The sequence below is a fragment of the Oryctolagus cuniculus genome, chromosome 4 (genome assembly GCF_964237555.1).
Source record: "Oryctolagus cuniculus chromosome 4, mOryCun1.1, whole genome shotgun sequence".
NCBI lineage: Eukaryota > Metazoa > Chordata > Mammalia > Lagomorpha > Leporidae > Oryctolagus > Oryctolagus cuniculus.
In genome coordinates, this window is record NC_091435.1 from 117494265 (window position 1) to 117516074 (window position 21810).

The 21810-nt window shown below is 37.4% G+C and overlaps 1 long non-coding RNA gene across 1 annotated transcript in view; it reads right to left on the reverse strand.

The window, feature by feature from the left end:
- The window catches only part of LOC103350440 (uncharacterized), a 43361-nt gene extending 40152 nt beyond the window's left edge, over window positions 1–3209 (reverse strand). The window contains exon 1 of the long non-coding RNA XR_007924594.2: window positions 3006–3209. This is a non-coding gene — a long non-coding RNA (uncharacterized lncRNA). The remainder of the gene's footprint in view (window positions 1–3005) is intronic.
- Between the last annotated feature and the right edge of the window lie 18601 nt (window positions 3210–21810).

The following is a 21810-nucleotide window of genomic DNA, read 5'->3' on the forward strand; positions in this document are numbered from 1 at the left end:
AGTGTTAATTTTTCTTAATCACATTCCTAAATGTGAAGCATAATCTAGTGCCATGAGAATTTTGATGGAAATTCATGCCTTCCTCTGTTCTGGCCTGCCACTGGTCTCCAGTGGAAACTGATTCTTCACTATGGGCTGGCAAGCAATTCTGTAATCAGAACAGCCAAAATGTTTTGGGTGTTGCCTGACTCATCACATATAGAAATGTTCATCTTTAAACAGAGATGATATGTAGAAAACTCCCCTAAAGCAGGGTAAATTGAACAAGCAAGTGGTTCCAAGTGTTCTGGTTTCTACTGCTGGTAGATTTCCTCTTTTCTCACAACACATAATTATAGCCTCATGTGGATTCCCCTGTGATCAGTGACTGAAGGTGATAATCATTTGGGTATTGTTCATATATAGTTTTACTACAGCTTCTCTTTGAGGCACATTTATAATAGTGATAAAAGAAACTATATTAATGTAGAGAACTTTGAAAAGTTCACTAAATCACCATTTCTTTCTAAGAAAGTCAGATGGTAAAAGGCAAAGATCACAGGTAAGGGATATGGTAAAAGACTTGGATATGAGGCTGGAGCTGTGGCATAGCAGGTAAAGCCTGTAGTGCCAGCATACCATCTGTGCACTGGTTCCAGACCCGGCTGCTCCACTTCTGATCCAGCTCTCTCTATGGCTTGGGAAGGCAGTAGAAGCTTGGGTCCCTGCACCTGCATGGGAGACCTGGAGGAAGCTCCTGGTTCCTGGCTTTAGATTGGCCCAGATCTGGTCATTGCGACCATTTGGGCAGTTAACCAATGAATGGAAGATCTCTCTCTCTCTCTCTCTCTCTCTCTCTCTTTCTCTCCTTCTGCCTCTGCCTCTCTGTAACTCTGCCTTTCAAATAAATTAACAAAACTTAAAAAAGACATGGATTGAAGATGATTAGGAAACTGAAAACAAGGAGAATGTTCCTTGAAGAACAACTTAGCATATATTTTAGTTTTACTATCGGTACTTTTTTAGACATTTTACTATTACATATGGATTTATGTTCTCTTTGAAATGTATTTTAGGGGGAAGCTCAGATGTTTTAGCTTTTAATGAATTGTAATGATTATAATAAAAAACAACAAAGAGTGTAGATTTTGGTATTATCTGCATCTCTTTGTAAAAGTGAATAAGTGCAGCTGGGTAGTTAATATTGCACACAATTAGCCATCTTTTCCAAATATCTGCATGTTGTGGGGAATAAAATATGGGTGCTATGTGTTCCTTAGACTTCATTTTCCAGTCAAAATTCATGGGACATGCATATATAAATATAAATTTGCATATGTGTGTATATATATAAATTTATTTTTTAAATACAATTTACATGATCTATAATGTATTTGAGATATATTTATGTCTTACATATATCGAGATAGTTATACATGTTGCTGCTGTGGGCTTTAATTTTTTATAGAAAAGAAACAAAATGAACACCACAATTTACCAAGCTTTTGTGCCTAATGGCTATTTGCATTTTCAGGAACACTCTACAAACTCGGAAAAAAAAAGGGGGGTAAAAGAAGCTGAGATATTAGAATTATAAATAAATTTGCAGAAGAGCAAGTATAGTAAATCAAGTTCTCCATAAATCTGCACACAGGTAACTTTGAATCTTTGGCATAACATTAAGCAGTTACTGCATATGCTGAGATTTCTTAAAGCTAGGCAAAGATTTACTAGTCATTATACTATGTCTAAGAACTTTTGATTTGTATATAAGTAAGTGATTGAAAAAGATGGAGAAAGAAGTCAATGTTTGGTTATCAGATGGCATTTTTTCTTCCCACTCATTCTTTTCCATTGTATTTGAAAGTAAAATATAAACAATGGCAAGGGTATAGGTTCTCTATGTGCTTATCAAACCTTTTTTCCAGGCTTGTAGGGCAACAATGCTTGCTGATTTGATGGAAATTAACACTGAGTCCCAGCTTTGGCATCAGACCCTAGATAGATCAGGCATATATTGAATAGAAACCTGATTATGTTGGGTTACTTCCAATATGCTAGAAGAAGCACTTTGTGTAGTTCAAAGTACATCTCATGGGACTACTTATTCACTCATTTGAAAGGCAGAGCTACAGAGAGGCAGAAGCAGATAGAGAGAGGTCTTCCATCCACTGGTTCATCCTCAGATGTCCACAAAGGCCATTTCTGAGCAAATACGAAGCCAGGAGCCAGGAGCTTCTTCCAGGTCTTCCATGTTGGTGCAGAGACCCAAGGACATGGGCCATCTCCCGCTACTTTCCCAGGCTGCTGCAGTAAGCTGGATCTGAAGTGGAGCAGCTGGGACTTGAACGAGAGCCCACATGGTATACCAGCACTGCAGGCTGCAGCTTTACCCACTATACCACAATGCCAGCCCCAATACTTGCTCTTTATTTTGGGTTCATTTCTTGCCACAGTGCTACTACAGAAATAACCATTTTGTAAATGCACAGAATGATTTATTCTCCATCATGCCTGCTCAAGAAGGAATGCCTCATTCCGCGAGGGACAGTTACTGCAGCTGGCGCCCAATGTGGGACACACGGGGCACGACCAGAACGTCCGGCCGAGACCAAGCGGTTTGTCGGGTAAGTGAAACCCTAGAAATATGGGTAATGCAACTTCAGCAAGAAACGACCCAACCTTGAAAGCCCTACAGCTTATGCTCAGGTCCAGAGGCTTGGAACTCTTTTCCTGGACCACATGGGCAAGGGTTGAGAAAATAGCCATGGATAGAGAAAAACATTTGGGGATCGCCCCTCCACTGGGGTCCTTCCCTACCATCTCGGCTCTCAAAGCCTCATTGCACCCCACCCGGAGGACCTGCTTCCCCCTATAAGGGAACCAGGCGGTGAGGCCTCCTCCCTAGCCTGCAGCGATGCTGCTAAGGCACTCTCCCAACAACAGGGAGATGATAAGGGCCTTGTGTCGGGAGTCGGGAGCCTTAGGTCCTGTTCGGCCTTCCCAGGGGTTGGAGAAGGGCTCACCCCATTGTTGCTGGGAGGGTGGGCTGGATCAGGTGTTGGCCACAGAGGAAGAGCACAGGGAGGAAGAAGCCTGGGCTGACTTTAGGAAACAGCGAGCCACTCAGAGCCTGAGGAAGGCAGGGGCAGGGGAGGCAGGTGTAGATGTGCCTACAGCCACAGCTCCCCCTCCCCCTGAAAGGGCTCAGGGATGAATGGAACTTCCTGCCTCCTATGTTCCACAAGTGGCGGTTGAGGTGGGGATGGGCAACCTCCGGTAGTGGCGCGATCCTGGAGGGGATTGGCCCTGTGCATTGGATCGCCCCCCTCTTTCTCTACGGGTGGGAGGGGGCGATTCACGACCAGAACCAGCTAAAATCCAGGCCTTCTCAGTCAACTTAGAGCCTGGGGGAGCCAGGCCGCAAGCTTGGTACCCCTGGGAGGCCAAAGACCTCAAGGAGCTCCGCAAGGCGGTTGCTGAGGACGGCCCCAATTCACCATGGGTGCTTACTCTCCTTCAGGACATAGCATTTCACCCCTGTGTGCCTAAGGATTGGCTTGATTGCGCAAGGGCTACCCTCAGTGGCCCACAATTCATTAAATGGGTGCAATATTACAAGGAGAAATACAGGAATAGGCCAAAGCTAATAGGCAGGCTTGGCCAGATGTCTCTAGGGAGAGCACTCCCTAGGGCTGCTTTTTTCTCTCCATTTACAATTCAATGCCCTCCTCACTAGGCGTGGGGAAGGGAACTGGCCTTACCTAAGGAAACAAAAACCTCAATCCATTAATCCAACCTGATGAGTCTTTCTTTCCAGTTCATAAAACTTCCTCCAGCCCTACAGAAGTCTCTCATTCCCTGCCGCTTTGTTTCAGGATGTGTTCCCTGTCCTAAGCAATAGGCTCCTACACTGATGATCAGCTCTTTCCTGTGCTGCTGTAGCTAACTTATCTGAGAGTTTGCAGGTGTCTTGAAGGTTTCGTGTTTTATTGAACTTGTCTGTCTTTAATGTTTGAGTGATTACCTAACCCTAATCAGATCTACCCCACAGCCTTGGTTAAAATACTCAGGTTACATGTACTAGTTTTTGGCTGAGTGGTTTGGCTCTCTAACAGTTTAAATTCTCAAATGGAGTCTACCAACTTTGGGACTTCCAGTCGGATCCCTGGAACTCTGAAAGGATGGGACTCTAAATTTGTTAAAGTAACAACTGTTTGAGTCAATTCAAATTATACAAAGTGTATTAAAATGTTATAAATGATGTCAGACCTATGTTGTATTCATGTTTTTGCTTTCCAGCTAAAGTGGTCTTATATTCTGTGTGTACAAGTCTTTACATGTCCTTAATATGCTTTAAACTTGTTTCCTTTACAGATCTGTTTTTGCAAAAACTATAGTGTCTTTTTAACAGTGTCTATTTAATCGGTTACTCTGCCATTTCTAGATTTAGGTCCTGTAAGCTCTTTTTGGCTCTCTGTTAAATAGTTCTGAGTTATGTGAGGATTTTGTGTGCTAACTCCTATGTTCAAGGTTTTTATTTCTGGTTTATTCAACAACAAAAAAACATAAAAATTCATGTTCTGCCAAGGTAATCTATTGTGTACTCTACTATCTCAGTTTAAATTAATAAAAAAAATTAAGTCTTAAAAAGCTACATAAATATCATCAGATCTGGTCTAAAGATGTTAAAATCACCCTAATTAAATAAATGACTGTCATTTCAGGATGTTAAAAAATTCTATTCTAACCAGATACTTTAAGTTCTCTTGGCACCTTTAACAAACTTTCTAAAAATCAAAGTTCTAAATTCTCTAAACTTTTGGTATCTCCAAAAGGGCCCCTGGAGATGTCAAAAGATATATCTCTCATCTTACAGAGATAATAACCAATCAGAATGTTTAGATTAAAAGTGCTACCAAGATGTAAAATAATTTAACACTCTACTAAAATTCCTCACAACCCACAGAAACAGGCTATGGTGGAAAGAAACCATCAATGCCTCAAAAAGCAGTTATTAAAACAAAAAGGGGGAGTGGCTACCCCCCCATCTACAGTTACATAAGGCCTTGTTTACTATCAATATTTTAAATTTTTCAAAAGGGTCAAGGGAGTCAAGGTTCCAAAAACATTGGGGACATTTAACCCCTAAACCTCAGATGCTCGTTAGATGGAGAGACCCTCTCACCCGACTCTGGAGAGGGCCTGACCCACTGATTCAGTTGGGAAGAGGATTTGGCTGTGTGTTCCCCATAGGGGAGTTGACTCCGATTTGGATACCAGCCAGAAATATCAGGCCTATGCCTGATACAAGTAACAGCCCACCCAGGGAGTGGTTTGCCCTTGAGGGAGATCCCCTTGTCTTTCCTCTTCCAGAAACGGACAGAGATCCAGAGGCAAGTGATGATGTGGACGCTACTCTTCACTATGATCCTGAAGTGCCCAGCCCACTGATGGGGGATTCGATGACCAAACGTGATCGTCAAAACACTTCAGGAGGACCTGAAAAAAGACAAAGAAAACTCCAAGAAAGCCCCTTTTGGACGGGCCTTAATAGACTCTTGCCCTACCTCCTCCCTCTTCTTGAACCCTTCTTGCCCTGCTTTTAATCCTTGCTATTGGCCCATGCATAATGAATAGGCTTATACAGTTTATACAACAGGGCATAGAGGCAACAAGGGTAAGACAGGTTGAGGTTCATTACCAGAGGCTGGTAGCCACAAAGGGCTATGATCCCCTAAACTGGGGAAGCGCCCCTGGTGCTCTCCACATTGCCAATGATGGGTAAGATTCCGGATAGACCGGAACAACCTGAGACAGGCGGTAGAGGAGGCTCACCACGCTCCCATAATTACAAGTCACGCGACACCCCAAGATGGGTAAAGCACCCAGCGTCCTGTACCAACGTAAGACGGCTCATGGCCAAGCTGCCTGGGTTACCAATGACGGGTAAGGGCAAGGACAGCTGGGGGCAACCTAAGAGACAGGGACTGCATGTTAAAACAAAAAGGGGGAGATGTGGGAGACGCTGAATCTGGAGAGGCCTAGAGGAACTTCCTGAGCCTGCCTCGAATTTGAAAACCTGACTTTAAGTTTCAAATCCCTGGTAGCAAACACCCCAGCCCCAGGGCACTTCTGCCTAAGGATCCTTAAGGTGGTATAACAGGAGTAGCTAAGACCTTTTGCATCACAACACCCCACCCCTTGCCCGCATCCCCTCATCTGCTCTGTACCATCTGCTCTGTACCTCAGCTATATATACACCTCCCTTTTACAATAAAGTGAGACCCTGCTTCGACTGGGCTCCCCACCGCACCTGATTGTCCCCCGGGTTTGGGGAAGGCTGAGTGGCGGGTGGCACATTTCCCCTCCTCGGTCAAGGCAAGCTGCGGGCAGCCTGCCTAATTCTCTGGTGGTGGCGAGGAACAGTCACCACACGCCCCCAACAGAGTATGTGATATGTTTTCACATAATCTGTCATCTGGCTACATTTCTCTTGAAACCAAGAAATCATCAGGCAAATAAAAGGATTTCTATTAGGTTGATTGAGTTTCATTCTTATTACAGAATAAGGCTAAGGAGAAACATATCAGATGTATAGGGAATCCCTTGGATCATCTCTTATGTCACCAGACCATGTGGTAAATATATGACTGGAACTCTTTGATTCAAGAACTGCCAATATTCTGCAGGTTTTATGGATAGTTTATTACATTTGAGTCACCCCACAAAGCACACAATTAAGACCAACCAAAATACTTCCTAAACACAAAGGGAATATGAAATAGGTAGTGGAAGAAGAAAGTTATACCTACCACTGAAAACATGTGACTAACTGAAGAGGAACTGATGTAAGAGAAATGCATGTTTTCCTAATTTTATAATATTTTCTTATGTGCATATATATGTATATTCAATTTTTTTTCTTTTCTACTATATACACCTTCAAAATAGGAATATGCTATAAGATATTAGATAGTAGTTTCATGAATCTTCTCACTCTACATAAAGTTTGCCACTATAAAATGCATCATTGTTAATCTGACATGCTTAATTCTGTGATCTTTGTTTTGTAAGTCATTTATAAAACAAACGGCTGAAGCTCTTCATTACTATATGATCCTTGAAATGTAGAACCATACATCAGATTTGCAGACTGTAAAGAAATGCACTAAGAGAAATGATGCATTTTTTTGTTTGTTTGCTTGTTTGTTTGTTTTTTGACAGGCAGAGTTAGACAGTGAGAGAGACAGAGAGAAAGGTCTTCCTTCCATTGGTTCACTCCCATATGGCTGCTAAGGCCGGTGCTGTGCCGATTGGAAGACAGGAGCCAGGTGCTTCCCCCTGGTCTCCCATGCAGGTGTAGAGCCCAAGCACTTGGGCCATCCTCCACTACCTTCCTGGGCCACAGCAGAGATCTGGACTGAAAGAGGAGCAACCAGGACAGAACCCGGCACCCCAAACGGGACTAGAACCTGGAGTGAAGGCGCCGCAGGCGGAGGATTAGCCTAGTGAGCTGCAGCGCTGGCGAAATGATGCATTTGTAACAATAAAATATTTTACTGTAATATTTAGAATAAAAATATATAGACTGAAATTCATTAAATTTGAATTAGCTATATTTTATTAACATCAAAAAAACTTCAGTGTTAGCAAAGAGGCTTATTGGAATCTGGGCATAATAAACTCGCACTGTGTTCAAAAACATATACAGTAATATATCTGATGTTATGTGTTTACAGGGAAATCAGAAAAGATATATTTCCATTGAAATAAAATGCATTTAGAGGGCCTAGAATGTCCAACAAATAGAACACAGCAGACGGTGTAGAGAGTAGAGAGACAATCTAGAATCAATAACTATTCAAAAATTTTATAGGCAATTGTAGCAAAAAATGAATGGCAATGGATAACAAACCTTCCCCTTGTGGTAAAATTATTTAAGGATTTTATTTATTTATTTGAGAGCAGAGTTAGAGAGCGGGAGATAGAGAAAGTTCTTCCATCTGATGGTTCACTCCCCAAATGGCCACAATGGCCGGAATTGAGCTTATCTGAAGTCAGGAGCCAGGAGTTTCTTCCAGGTCTCCCACGTGGGTTCAGGGGCCCAAACATTTGGTCCATCTTCCACTGCTTTGCTAGGTCATTAGCAAAGTGCTGGATTGGAAGAGAAGCAGCCAGGACACCAACTGGCACCCATATGGGATGTTGGCGTCAAAGGCAGAGACTTAATCTACTCTGCAGCAGCACTGGCCACTAAAATAATTTCTATTGAGAACAACTTCCTGCTCAGCGATCTTGAAATACTGGAGTTACTTCTGAGGCCAGGCTCTTATTTACTTGAGTAGTCCATGGAACTGAAGCACAAAGTCAAATCATTATCTTATACACACAAAAATTATAGCTCAGGTTATTTATATTTGATAAGAACTGCATTGACACAGCTTAAAAAATTATACTAGTCTCAAGCACAGATTAGTATTCAGTGGCGTTTTCAAGTTAATGCTTATGTCCCCCTCACAATTCCTACACTGAATCTTAGTCCCCAATATGATACTTGGAGGTAGGGCATTTGGGAGGTAATTAGATAATGAGGATAGTTACAAATAATGTGATCTAGTATGAATGGCTATTTAAGAAATATTTTTAAAATGTATACTCACAAAGGTAGGACAGGGAAAACAATGAAAGGAAAAAAATTAATAAGAGTATTTTTTCAAAGAATATATTCATCCTACTATTTTTGCTTTGTGATAATGACAATGAATTTCCTATAACACTTTACTTTAAATGGATAAATGTATCACAAAACAATTTTTCATTGTTAATGTCGTTTAATAATTAATTTACGTATTTAGTATATGTTTATTTAAATGTCTCTTTGTTATATAAATAACATAGTTCAAATAGAAGTATTAAGAAGAAATATTTTGTACTAGTCACTTTTCTTCACCTTCATACTTCGGATCACTTCTTGCCATTCAGTTGTGGGATTTTGTGCATCTTAGTGAAATTATGAAACTCTTAATATAATCTCCTAGGGATAATGCCTTATTAAATACATCCGCTAGATATGAACTCTTTGAGTTGACATTTTCTTTGCAGAAAGATTTTTTTCCAAGGCATAATTTCTAAGGATTTGCCAGTCACAGCAATACTTTTTTAGGTTAAATAAGCCAGCAAGGATGCAGTATAAAAAATTTACCTTTATAAGTTTCTATTTTCTGTTACTTCATGTATTAGGACACTTGACACTGTTGGATAGTGTACATAATTAGAGTCAGTGGGAAAAATAATTAAGCATTATGTTTAGGAAACCTATTGACTGTGAAGGATCTTCATTTGCTAGGCCCAGGTTATTTTACAATGTAAACTGTATTCATACCTAATGAATGGGTTACTGACAATTCTTAGTAAGAAAATGTAAGTAGAAAAAGAAGGTAAAAAGTGAAGGATCATCTGCCAACATGACTTCATGTGCTAGAGAGAAGTTTATTTTCAGTGGCAATTTTCTTGAGAATGTAGTCGAGCCATTTCTATTACAAAGTAGATGCTTTGCAGAGACAGACAGTTTGGCAGATAACAAGATGCTTTATGAGGTACAATGTTCCAATGACTGAGAAAATAAAATCATTGAGGATTCCACTTCTGAGACCATAGACTCTTTGTTTTTGTATTCTTCCACAAGAAAGTATCTTCAATTCTATATTAATGGTAATCTAAATTTGTATTAATAATAAACATAGCATCAAAAGACAAATAATATTCTTTCTTAGGCTCTCAGGCTATTTTTTGGGGTGTAGGGAACTAATCACAGGCATGAATGTGTGTGTGTTTACATGTGTTTGTGCAAAACTTTTGCATCAAACAAATGTATATTTAAATTGCATTTTCACAAATTTATGAATATGCCTATATGAGTATGTAGATCTATCATATGTGTGAATATATAAATATATATATTAGCATACAAATGCACACACACACATATATATGATAATGATGGGATGCTCTTATGCCACATCAGTGTGCCTGGTATGAGTAGCGGCTACTCTGTGCTTGTGAATCCGTCTTTGTCCTAATGCCCTTGGAAAGCAGCAGATGATTATTTACTTCCCACATGGCTCCAAGAAACAGGTCTGGACCAGGCTAAAACCCTGAGTGAAGAACTCTCTCCAGGTTGTCTCCATGGGTGGGAAAAGTCCAGGCATTTGACCCCACCTTCTGGTGTGCTATCAGGGCTAGACCAGAAGTGGAGAAATCAAGGCTCATGCCAGCACTCTGATATCAGATGCCAGCTTGCAAGAACAGCCTGGACCCACTGCAGCACAATACTGGTCCCCAAACTTTACAGATCTACCCATCAGATTAATTTATATCTGTTATCTTTCTTTATAATCACAGTTTAATCTTAAGGACAATGCAGCAGTACACTAAAATAGATTAATGGAGAAAACCTTCAAGTAATTTTAAATTTTGTCCAGGAACATCTAATATATCATATACATACATACATTATCTTTCAAATCCTTTGTGGAACACATGGCTCTTTCAGGGCACTAAAGATCTATAATTTTAAAGTGTAGTTATTTAAGTAATTGAGGAACAAAATGAATGTCAATTGTCATTGTATTTTCTGGGAGAGAGTTGAATTCATTTCTCTCCTTGAAGAAAATGTACTAAATATGGATAGAAAATATGAAGACATCATTGCATTCCTTTACATATTTTAATGAGTCTCATTTGTTCAAAGACTTTTCTGTACAAGCTCATACATTATGCCAAGAATAGACATAATTCCAAAATGTAAGGATTAAAATTTAAAGGTTCTTCCTACCTGATCCTTATGACTTGTAAGGATAAATACTAGCAATATTTAAAAGTGGAATAAATTAACATTCTTAATGATTATGTCCTACTTTGTCATTTTGACACACCATTGTTTGCTTTAAATATGTCTTCATAGTATCATCTCCCATGGGGTGCAGGGCCCAAGGACAAGGGCCATCCTCCACTGTACTCCTGGGCCACAGCAGAGAGCTGGAATGAAAGAGGAGCAACAAGGACAGAACCAGCGCCAAGACTGGAACTAGAACCTGGTGTGCCATAGGAGGAGGATTAGCCTATTGAGCCCTGGTGCTGGCAACAGATAACTCTTTCACATGCAAATTTCAATTCCCAAAAGTGGGATAGCTGGGTCATATGGTAGATCTATTTTCAGCTTTCTGAGATATCTACATATGAGCTTCCTCAATAGCTACACCAGTGTACATTCCCAACAGTGGATTAGAGGACCTTTTCTCTGCCTCCTCACCCACATTTATTGCTTGTTGATTTCTTTATGAGAGCCATTCTTATTGGGGTTAGGTAAAAACTCATTGTGGTTTTGATTTGTATTCTCTTGATGACTAGTGATCTTGAATATTTTTTCTTTTTCTTTTTTTTAATATTTATTTATTTGGGAGCTAGTGTTACAATGAGAGAATGAGAGGCAAAGAGTGTGTGTGTGTGTGTGTGTGTGTGTGTTTGTGTGTGTGTGAGAGAGAGAGAGAGAGAGAGAGAGAGAGGGAGGTCTTCCATCTGCTGGTTCATTCCCCAATGGGCTGTGATGGCTGGAGCTGCGCTAATCCGAAGCCAGGAGCCAGGAGCTTCTTCCAGGTCTCCCATGATAGTGCAGGGGCCTAAGGACTTAAGTCATCCTCTACTGTTCCCAGGCCACGGCAGAGAGCTGGATCTGAAGTGGAGCAGCCGGGACTCGAAGCAGCACCCATATCGGATTCAGGCACTGCTGGCAGCTTTATCCACTATAGCACCGTGCCAGCCCACTAAGCATATTTTCAGGTTTCTGTTGGACATTTGACTTTCCTCTTTGGAAAAATTATGTTCAAGTCCTTTGCCCATTTCTTAACTTGATTGCTTGTTTTGTTGTTGTTGAGTTTCTTGAGCTATTTATAAATTCTGGATATTAATACTTTATCAGTTTCATAGCTTGCAAATATTTTCTCCAATTCTGCCCGTTGCCTCTTAATTTGCTGTTTCTTTTCCAGTGCAGGAGCTTCTTAGTTTGATGCAATCTCATTCATCTATTTTGTGTTAGATTGCCTGTGCTTCTTGAATTTTTTCTAAGAAGTATTTGACTATTCCAAAGCCTTGCAGAATTTCCCCTATGTCCTCTACATTTGATCATTTTGGGTTGTATATTTAGATCCTTAATCCATTTTGATTTGATGATTGTATAAACAGTAAGTTTGGAGTCTTGTTTCATACTTCTGCATGCAGCAAAATCCATTTTTCCAAGTACCATGTGTTAAACAGCTGATCCTGTTTTGATGGGTTCTTTCTAGTTTGTTTTTAAAATTTTTTTAGTTGTAGGTTTTCATTGACTTCTTGGGTTTCTAGCCCATTCCTTTGGTCTACATATATATTTTTGTGCAGTTCCAGGCTGTTTTGAGTGCAATTGCCCCGTAATATGTCTTGAAATTTGGTATTTAGATGTCTCTTCCTTTCTTTTTGTTGTATAAGATTTCTTTAACTATTTAGGGTCCCTTGTGTTTTGTGTGAAATTTATCAACTTTTTTTCTAGATCTGAAAAGAATGTTACTTTTATTTTGATTGGAATTGCACTTACCTGTAAATTGCTTTTATTTCCTTTTTGATTCCTTCTGTGACCCACTGTTCACTCATGATCACATTAGTCAGCAACATGTGTTGGGTATTTGTAGAGTCTCTTAGGTTGTTAATTTCCAGCTTTATTCCATTCTGGTCAGGAAAGGTGTGTGGTGTAATTTAAAATTATTTGAATATTTGAGACTTGCTTTTTGACTTAGCCTGTGTTCTTTCCTCCAGAAACTTACATGCACTGATGAAAATATTGTGTATTCTGCAGCTCTAAGATGAAATGTTCTGTAGATGTCAGTTAGTTCCATTTGTTCTATACTGTAGATTAGTTATTCTGTTTCTTTTCTCTATTTTTTTTGGCTGGTTGTTCTGTCCATTGATGAAAGTGGGGTATTAATGTGTACCATTTTTATGGTATTGGAGTCTATGTATACATTTGGATCCATTAACATTTGTTTTAAATAGCCAGGTGTCTTGGCATTGGGTGTATATTTATTTACTATAGTCATATCATCCTGTTGAATTAATGATTTATTCATTACACAATGCCTTTTTGTGTTAAACTGTTTTCTCTGCTAATAGAGTGGCTTCTCTGAATTGTGTTTTTTTTTTTTTTTTTTTTCCATTAGCACTGAAAATCTTTTTCCATCTTTCCCTTTGAGTTTGTGTATTTTTGTTGATGAGGTGTTTGTTGAAGGCAGCAGATATATGGGTCTCCTTTTTTAATCCATTCAGCCAGTCTGACATTTTAGGAATTTAGGTGATTCACATTCTAAGTCTTGCCATTTTTCCATACATATTTCTATTCTTTGCTTTGGATGATCTCTTTATGTTGATTAGGAAATTTTCTCTCTTCACATTCTTTTATAATGATGAATATCTTTCTTTCTTTCTTTCTTTTTTTTTTTTTTTTTTTTTTTTTTTTGACAGGCAGAGATAGACAGTGAGAGAGAGAGAGAGAGAAAGGTTTTCCTTCTGTTGTTTCACCCCCCAAATGGCCATTACGGCTGGCGCGCTGTGGCAGGCGCACTGCTATTATCCGAAGCCAGGAGCCAGGTGCTTCTCCTGGTCTCCCATGCAGGTACAAGGCCCAAGGACTTGGGCCATCCTCCACTGCCTTCCCGGGCCACAGCAGAGAGCTGGACTGGAAGAGGAGCAACCGGGACAGAATCCAGCACCCCAACCAGGACTAGAACCTGAGATGCCAGCGCCACAGGTGGAGGATTAGCCTAATGAGCCGCGGCGCTGGCCCATTCCTTTGTTTCTATGTGTAGCAAATCCTTTAGCATAATTTGTAAGGTTGTAACAGATGGTGACCAATTTGATTTCATTTGTTGTGGAAGACCTTTATTTCAATGAGAGCTTTTTGGTACAGTATTCTGAGTTGACAAGTTTTTTTTTTTTTTTAAACTTTTGTTTGTTTTTTTACTTATTTGTTTCCTTTTTGGAATTGGGCTGTGTCTCTGCCTTCCCTCCTAACCTGTAGGGTTTCTAATGCAAAATCAGCTGTTCATCTAAATGGAGATCCTTTGAGGGCAATCTGGTGTTTCTCTCAAGCACATTTTAGAATCTTTTCTTCGTGTTTTACTGTTAAAAATTTGACTATCATATGTTGTGGTTCAGATGTTTTCAGTGATACCTATCAAGAATTCTATGCTATTCCTGTATTTGGATGTCACTATCTTACTCCAAATCAGGGACATTTTCTGGTGTTACTTCCTTGAATAGGCCTCCAAATCCTTTGTCTTTTTCTACACTGTCAGGAGCTCCTAAGACATGAATCTTAGTATCCCATAATCTCAAAGACTATTTCCTGCTTTTTCTATTTTTTCTTCTTGTTTTTGTCTGACTTAATATTTCAATTCACTCCCTGGTTAATCCTAAACTTTAGTTTCTACTAGAGTTATTATGATCAATATATTACTAATCTCATAGAATTCCAATCCTCACTCTGCTATGATTAAATTATTGAGCAATAATTTAATTGTTATGGGCTGTCTCAGATTGGTAGACAAATTCCTATTGTTCTACAAACAAAATATATTTTTTCTAAAACAAAAAATACGCAAGAAAAAAATATTGAAAAATGTTTAAACTTATTTTAAGCCTATATTTTTTCATATAAAACTGAAAATTGTTAATTTTTGTCAGTATTAATGATGTTAAAGAAATCTGTGTGAATGAAAAGTTGGGACTAAATATCTTTGACTACATAAGAAGTCCTATGCTTAAATTTATATTCTCTGAAATTACATATATTAAATCATAAATACATACTGAGAAAGCATACCTAACTTAAAAAGTTAAATTTAATGAAAATCTAATGGCAACCAATTTAAATGTATTGTTAAAATTATCCAACACAAATATATATTTAATGATTTATACAATGAAGTGAAATCTATTAATGAAATATATTTGATTTCCTTCTTTTCCAAGTAACAGCATACTGTAATTAGCCATTTAATTTGGAATTTTGTTTTCCTAGAAGCATTAATAAAGGAAATAATAATGGCCATAATTATACAGACTTGTTTAGGAAAAACTTGATAACATGGATTTTCAGATAGTACATTTAGTATTAAATTGATTTGCCATGATTTCCTTTATATGATGCAGATTTTTAGCCAATTAACATTGATAAAATAATAAAACACAGTATTTCATTTCAGTATATAAATGACATTTTTAATATGTGGTAGCCTCATATATCAAAATGCAGAGTTATATCATAGAGTATATAAAGGACACATTAAATACAATATTAGCAAATAACATTTATAAATTTATAAAACTTTCAAATATTAATGAATTTCTGAATACATTTTAATGTATATTTCACATTATTTGTTTTAATTATATTAATACTTTATATCAATTCTTTCAATTGCTAGTATTTTTCTTCTGTGGAGTTAATTATAGTAAAAGAAATAATATTTATATATAAACATTTAGGTGTGATGAATTTAATATATTTTAAAATGTCTATTTAGTGTTTACATTAGTTACTGAATTGCAGCTGTGACAGATAGATAAATAAATAAATAAAATTGAAAAACAGCTAATGATGAACTGCAAAATACTACTATATAGTATTATGGTAAATTATAGTGCTTTTGGGTTTTACATAAATAATATTGCCCCAAAGCATTAAGGGATCTTTTTTCTGTTACAAGTTGGAATAATCAAATAACTTTGAAAATCTGGTACTATTACAAATAGTCTGAGTTATTTTTAATAATGCCCCTTTTATTCTCATAGTGTAGCAAAGTGAATATTAATATATTTTACCTGAGACATAGATGGCATTTGATCACAGCTATTCCAGCATTCCAGTATGCTACAATGTGAGGAGTAAATTTAGAACTCAGTTAAGGGGGAAAAGTATGAAAGATTATTTTCAATATTGCTTTAGTCTTCATAACAATCACACTTACTTTATTTACTTGGCTTGATGCCATTAGTCTACTTTACCAGAAAGAGAACTATAAAATGCTTTGCTGAACTTACTATAACAATTTGTTTCAAATTGTTTACTATATTACAGGCAAAGTTCACTACAAGGGTTCTCAGGAGAAATTTTTGTCATCTTAGGACGAAGCATAGTTACCCTTACAGAACATCTGGCTTGCTTTTATCTTAAGTGCACTATAAATAAACAGAGTAATAATGTTCTCTGCTTGCTAGGCTGCTGAAAAGCTTAGGTCTATATTTGTTACACTATTCTAGCAAGTGTGCTGGAATTAATGGCATATACTTAAGGTTCCAATCACTCTCCTAAGTACACCTTGATTTCTTTGTCTCCTTGATTTCCTTTAAATATATAAGCTCCTTGTCAAGTATCCTTAAACCTTGCATTGGGAATTAAGTGAGGTATTATTTGAACAGTCAAAACGTATAGTTCAGAAAATGAAGGAAAGGAGAAATGCAGATTTTGGTCTAGTTTTAACAAGCTTTTCTTCATAACCAACTGAGTGTTAAAGGACAATAAATGTTGATTTTGCTCAAGAAATAGAATTTGAACAGTTACATTCAAGTAGCTGAACAAGAACAATCTGGTACAAACACTAAGTCGTATTTTTGCTGGTTTTAATTTAGTATAGCACTGCTCATAAAGCTTTCAGCACATGTGTATCTGGCATATGGACTAGAGGATTTATCTGTGCTCCAGGCCAGGAGAAAAGCAAGAAGGCAACTGCTGTGAAGTTTAGCATAAACAGAAATAATAAAAGTGAAGATGTGAACCAAGGTTAAAACGTAAGATACAGATTACAGCACTGGGATTTTTTTAAGTTTTTTGGGTTTCAGAGAGGTTCGATTTTCAAGAAGTATTGCTTAAGTTCTCCAATGTATCCCAAATTTTCTTGAATATAAAGTTAAGTGCAAATATATGAAACACCTAGCACAATGTTATAGACACACAGAATTCAGAAAACAGTTCTCACCTCCTACCACTTTTTGATTTTTAGTCTTGATTCAAAGTACAGCTTCTAAGTAAATTATATAGATATATTAAAAATTTGTCAATGCCTGCCTTTATTTTCAAGCCAAGTGAAGCTGAATCTCGTTTGATGGAATCCAGAAATCTGCACTTTTAAAGCACTTCAAGTGACTTCATTTCAAACCGTTTTTCCCATCTGGTCTTGGAAAACATTTGGAAAAATTGTTTTGCATTTAATAAAACTTTTGAGTCTAAATATCCAGTTAATGAATTTCTGAATCTGAGCATTTTAGAAAATATAGCTCAGGATACAATTAAAAAAGAGTGACAATTTTAATTTCATCAGTGTGGAAACTTTCACAATTTTGTAGCATTATGAAATCACATGAAGATGTTTACTTTGATCTTGCTCATGTTCTCAAATTAAACAATCACATGACACAGCAAAACACAGTAATTTCTCCACTTCTGCTTCTGGGGAAGCCACTTTCCTGGATTTCCTCTGACTTGACTTCACTGGCCTTTTCTTCTAAGTCATGGTTTCTGAATACGCTTATTTTCACAATATAGCTGATCACACCTGCCTTTGTGATCTTTATGATCTTTGATGTCATTTCTAGTCTATATATTCAGCCATGGCATTTCCTCTTTACCCAGACTCAGATAGCAATTTCAATACCTTCTATCTCTTCTTGACATTTTGATATGCAAAATTAAATTCCTTGTTGACTCCTTCAAATTTGCTTCCCCCAGTACATAGTTAAGTATTTCCATGAACAAGATTCTCAGACCAAAAACGTGGAACCACCCTGGACTCATTCTTTCGTCCCACACTCCACATAACACCCCCACAAAAAAATCTAACCCTATCATGTCTATTACCAAGTTAGTTCCAGAATTAGACCATTTTTATTCCCTCAATCTTATACCATTATGCTATTATTATCTCTTTGATTTAATTCCATCTGATTCCAATCGCTCTTTGCTTATCCATTAGAAGGAACTAGTGAGACTATTTTTTGTGGCACAGAGAGTTAAGCTGAAATTTGCTATGGTGGCTTCCAAACATCAAAGCATCAATTTGAGTCCCTTATATGCTGCATCCGATTGAGTTCCTTGCTAATGTACCTGAAAAATAACAGAAAATGGTGGCAGACACAGTCTAGGTTGAAGTTTCCAGCTCCTGGCTTCTATCTGGCATGTCCCAGTCTTTGCAGTCATTTGAGGGTATAAATCTGCAAATAGAAAATCTCTTTTTCTGCATCTCTATCACATTGTCTATCAATCTGTCTTTAAAATAAATTTAAAACAACTTAAAAAGTAAAGAAATAGTGATAATTTTTTAGGCTTTTTATTTTTTTTATTTTTTAATTTATTTTTTGACAGGCAGAGTGGACAGTGAGAGAGAGAGACAGAGAGAAAGGTCTTCCTTTTGCCGTTAGTTCAGCCTCCAATGGCCGCCGTGGCTGGCGCGCTGCAGCTGGCGCACCGTGCTGATCTGAAGGCAGGAGCCAGGTACTTATCCTGGTCTCCCATGGGGTAATTCATTGATACTCTGGCTCACATAGAGAAACCAAAACAACTAATTATTTTCCATTCATTTGGAATACTATCCCCAGTGCTTACCACAAAATAGATTTCCCTACATTGTCTGGTAGGTTGGCTTCCATCTGCACTTCATCTTCTGGTGCATTCCCCACTCCCTACCCTGTACCCCATAGGCTTTCTAAAATAGCCACTCCTACCTTGACATTTATCATTCCCAATTTCTGGAGCAAACCTATCACAGGTATCTTTGTATATTTGTACATTCATTTACTTCAAAGCATAGCTTCAAAATAATTTTTTCACCCACCCTTTCAAAAGATGCTTAAGGACTTCCTACACACAGAAACACAGAGAAGCATCATTGTGAAATAATGTGAAGACAGAAAATCTCCCAGTGAAAGTATGACTTAAACCCAAAGTAAATAACAGGAATATTTATGGAAAAACAGCTGCACCAAGTTTTACTTATAAATAGTAACCTAGAGTGTAGATGGCCTAAACTCTCCAGTTAAAAGATACAGACTGGCTAAATGGACTAAAAAGCAAGACCCACCTATTTACTACCTAAAAGAAACATACTTCACCAAAAAAGATAAATGCAGACTGAAAGTGAAAGGATGGAAAAAAGATTTCCCTTGCTAATGGAAAGCAAAATGAGCAGGTGTAGCCATCCTAACATGAGACAAAATAGACCTTAACACAAAAACCCTTAACAGAGGTGAAGAAAAACACTAAGTAATGATTAAAGGATCAATTCAGCAGGGAGATATGACTACAATAAATGTATATGTAACCAATGTCAGAGTACTTGGATATTTAAAACAAATGTTAATGGATTCAAAGGAAGACATCACCGCAAATACAATAGTAATGGGAGACTTCAACATCCAAGTTTTATCAATGAACAGATAAACTAGACAGAAAATCAACAAAATCAAAAGAGCTAATTGACATTATGAATCAAAAGGACCTAACTAATATCTACAGAACCTTCCATCCCACAGTTGCAGAATATGCACTGTTCTCATCAATGCATGGAAATTTCTCTAGGATAGAGCATATGCTAATTCATACAGCAAATATCAGCAAATTAAAAAAAACATTACTATGCATGTTTTCTAACAACATTGGAATGAAGCTTGAAATTAACAACTCAAGCATCTCTATAACATGTTAAAACACATGGAGATTGAAAAACATGCTTATGAATGAAAAATGGGTAATAGAAGAAATCAAAAAATAACTGGAAATGAATAAAGACAAAGGGATACAGCAAATGAGTGAAAACTTATGGGATACAACAAAACGGTGTTGAAGGAAGTTTATAGCAATTGGTGCCTCCATCAAGAAATTGGAAAGACATCATTAAATGTTCCATCAATGTATCTTAAAGACCTAGAGAAACAATAACAAACCAAATTTCAAATTCTGGATCTGTTCCCAGCTTCCTAATAATGTGCACATTGAAAATCATGTGGTAGTCCAAATAATTGGATTCACACCATTCATGTGGTAGACCCTGGCTTTAGCCTGGTCCATGTTCTGCAATTGAAGATATTTGAGAATTGAAAAACTGAATGGGAGATCTCTCTATTTTTGCCTCTATCTTTCAAATATAATAAATATTATAAATGTCCTAAACTTTTGTTTGACTCTATGGATTCCAGAAATGCCTTCATCTATGGAAAAAGAATGTTGATATCCTTGTGTGTTTGTGTATGTGTGTATGTGTGTGTGTATTCACTTGGGGCTTGCATGCCTGAGACATAGATAGCCATGTCCCAGTGTTTGAGATCAATGGGATGAGGGACGTAATATTTCATTTTATCAGCAATTTATTTATGAAGAGATATTATAGCTCAACCTCTCTTCTAGAAAAGTCACATCATTATTGGATAGAAATATCTAATTTTAATTCTCTAGTAATCTTAAAACAGGCTGAGGATACATTCAAATTCATAAAGAAACAAAACCTTTATGAGTCATTTTTTCTGTTCTTTCTTCTGCTAGCGGGCATAAACTTCCCAACATTATTAATTTACAGTGATTTTCATTTTTGGTATTCAAATATAAGCTCATGCTGAGAATATTCAAATATCTTCCTCTGAACATTATCAACCTGGCAAGCAAGTTTTAAAATAACAATAATAAATAGAAGTCATGAAGACAAGTAATCAGAAAAACCTACATTGCTGTCCAAATTTGCATTTTGTTTTGGTCTAGTCACTGGCAATACTAACAATTTCATTTTTGCTATTCATATTTTAAGATTATTAGACAAAAGAGGACTAATATGTTTTCTATAATTATGTTTTCTATTATTACTCAGACAATTCCTTGATTATAGAGAAAAAATTTTGCTAGTAGAATACTGCATTAGCAGAGAGGTGACAAAAATAGAGCCAACAAATCAATTTCATATCAATTCTATTTTTCTCCCATGGGATAAAAGAAATAAAAATGAAAGACACATTTTCTTTCCAATCCTTAGTTCAGAAGTGGACTAGAATGTCACACTACTTAATAATCTGATTCCACCTTCTCCCAATAAAATACATTTTTTCTTATAAGTTTATGATTCTTTTTTTTTATCTTTTATTTAATGAATATAAATTTCCAAAGTACGACTCATGTGTTACAATGGCTTCCCCCCCATACCGTCCCTCCCACCCACAACCCTCCCCTTTCCCACTCCCTCTCCCCTTCCATTCACATCAAGATTCATTTTCGATTATCTTAATATACAGAAGATCAGCTTAGTATACCTTAAGTAAGTATTTCAACAGTTTGCTCCCACACAGAAACATAAAGTGAAAAATAATAGATGATTTTTTTTAATGATGATGAAATCAGAGCAGACCTATTGTCATGTTTAATCCCAGTGAGAGTCAAGTTGGGAATTGATAATTTCTTTTCTTTTTTTTTTTTTTTTTTTACAGAAGATCAGTTTAGTGTACATTAAGTAAAGATTTCAATCGTTTCACCCCCATAGAAACACAAAGTGAAATATATTGTTTGAGTACTCGTTATAGCATTAAGCCTCAGTGTACAGCACGTTAAGGACAGAGATCCTACATGAGGAGTAAGTGCACAGTGACTCCTGTTGTTGACTTTACAAATTGACACTCCTGTTTATGGCATCAGTAATCTCCCTATGCACCAGTTATGAGTTTCCAAGGCTATGGAAGCCCCTTGAGTTCTCTGACTCTTATCTTGTTTAGACA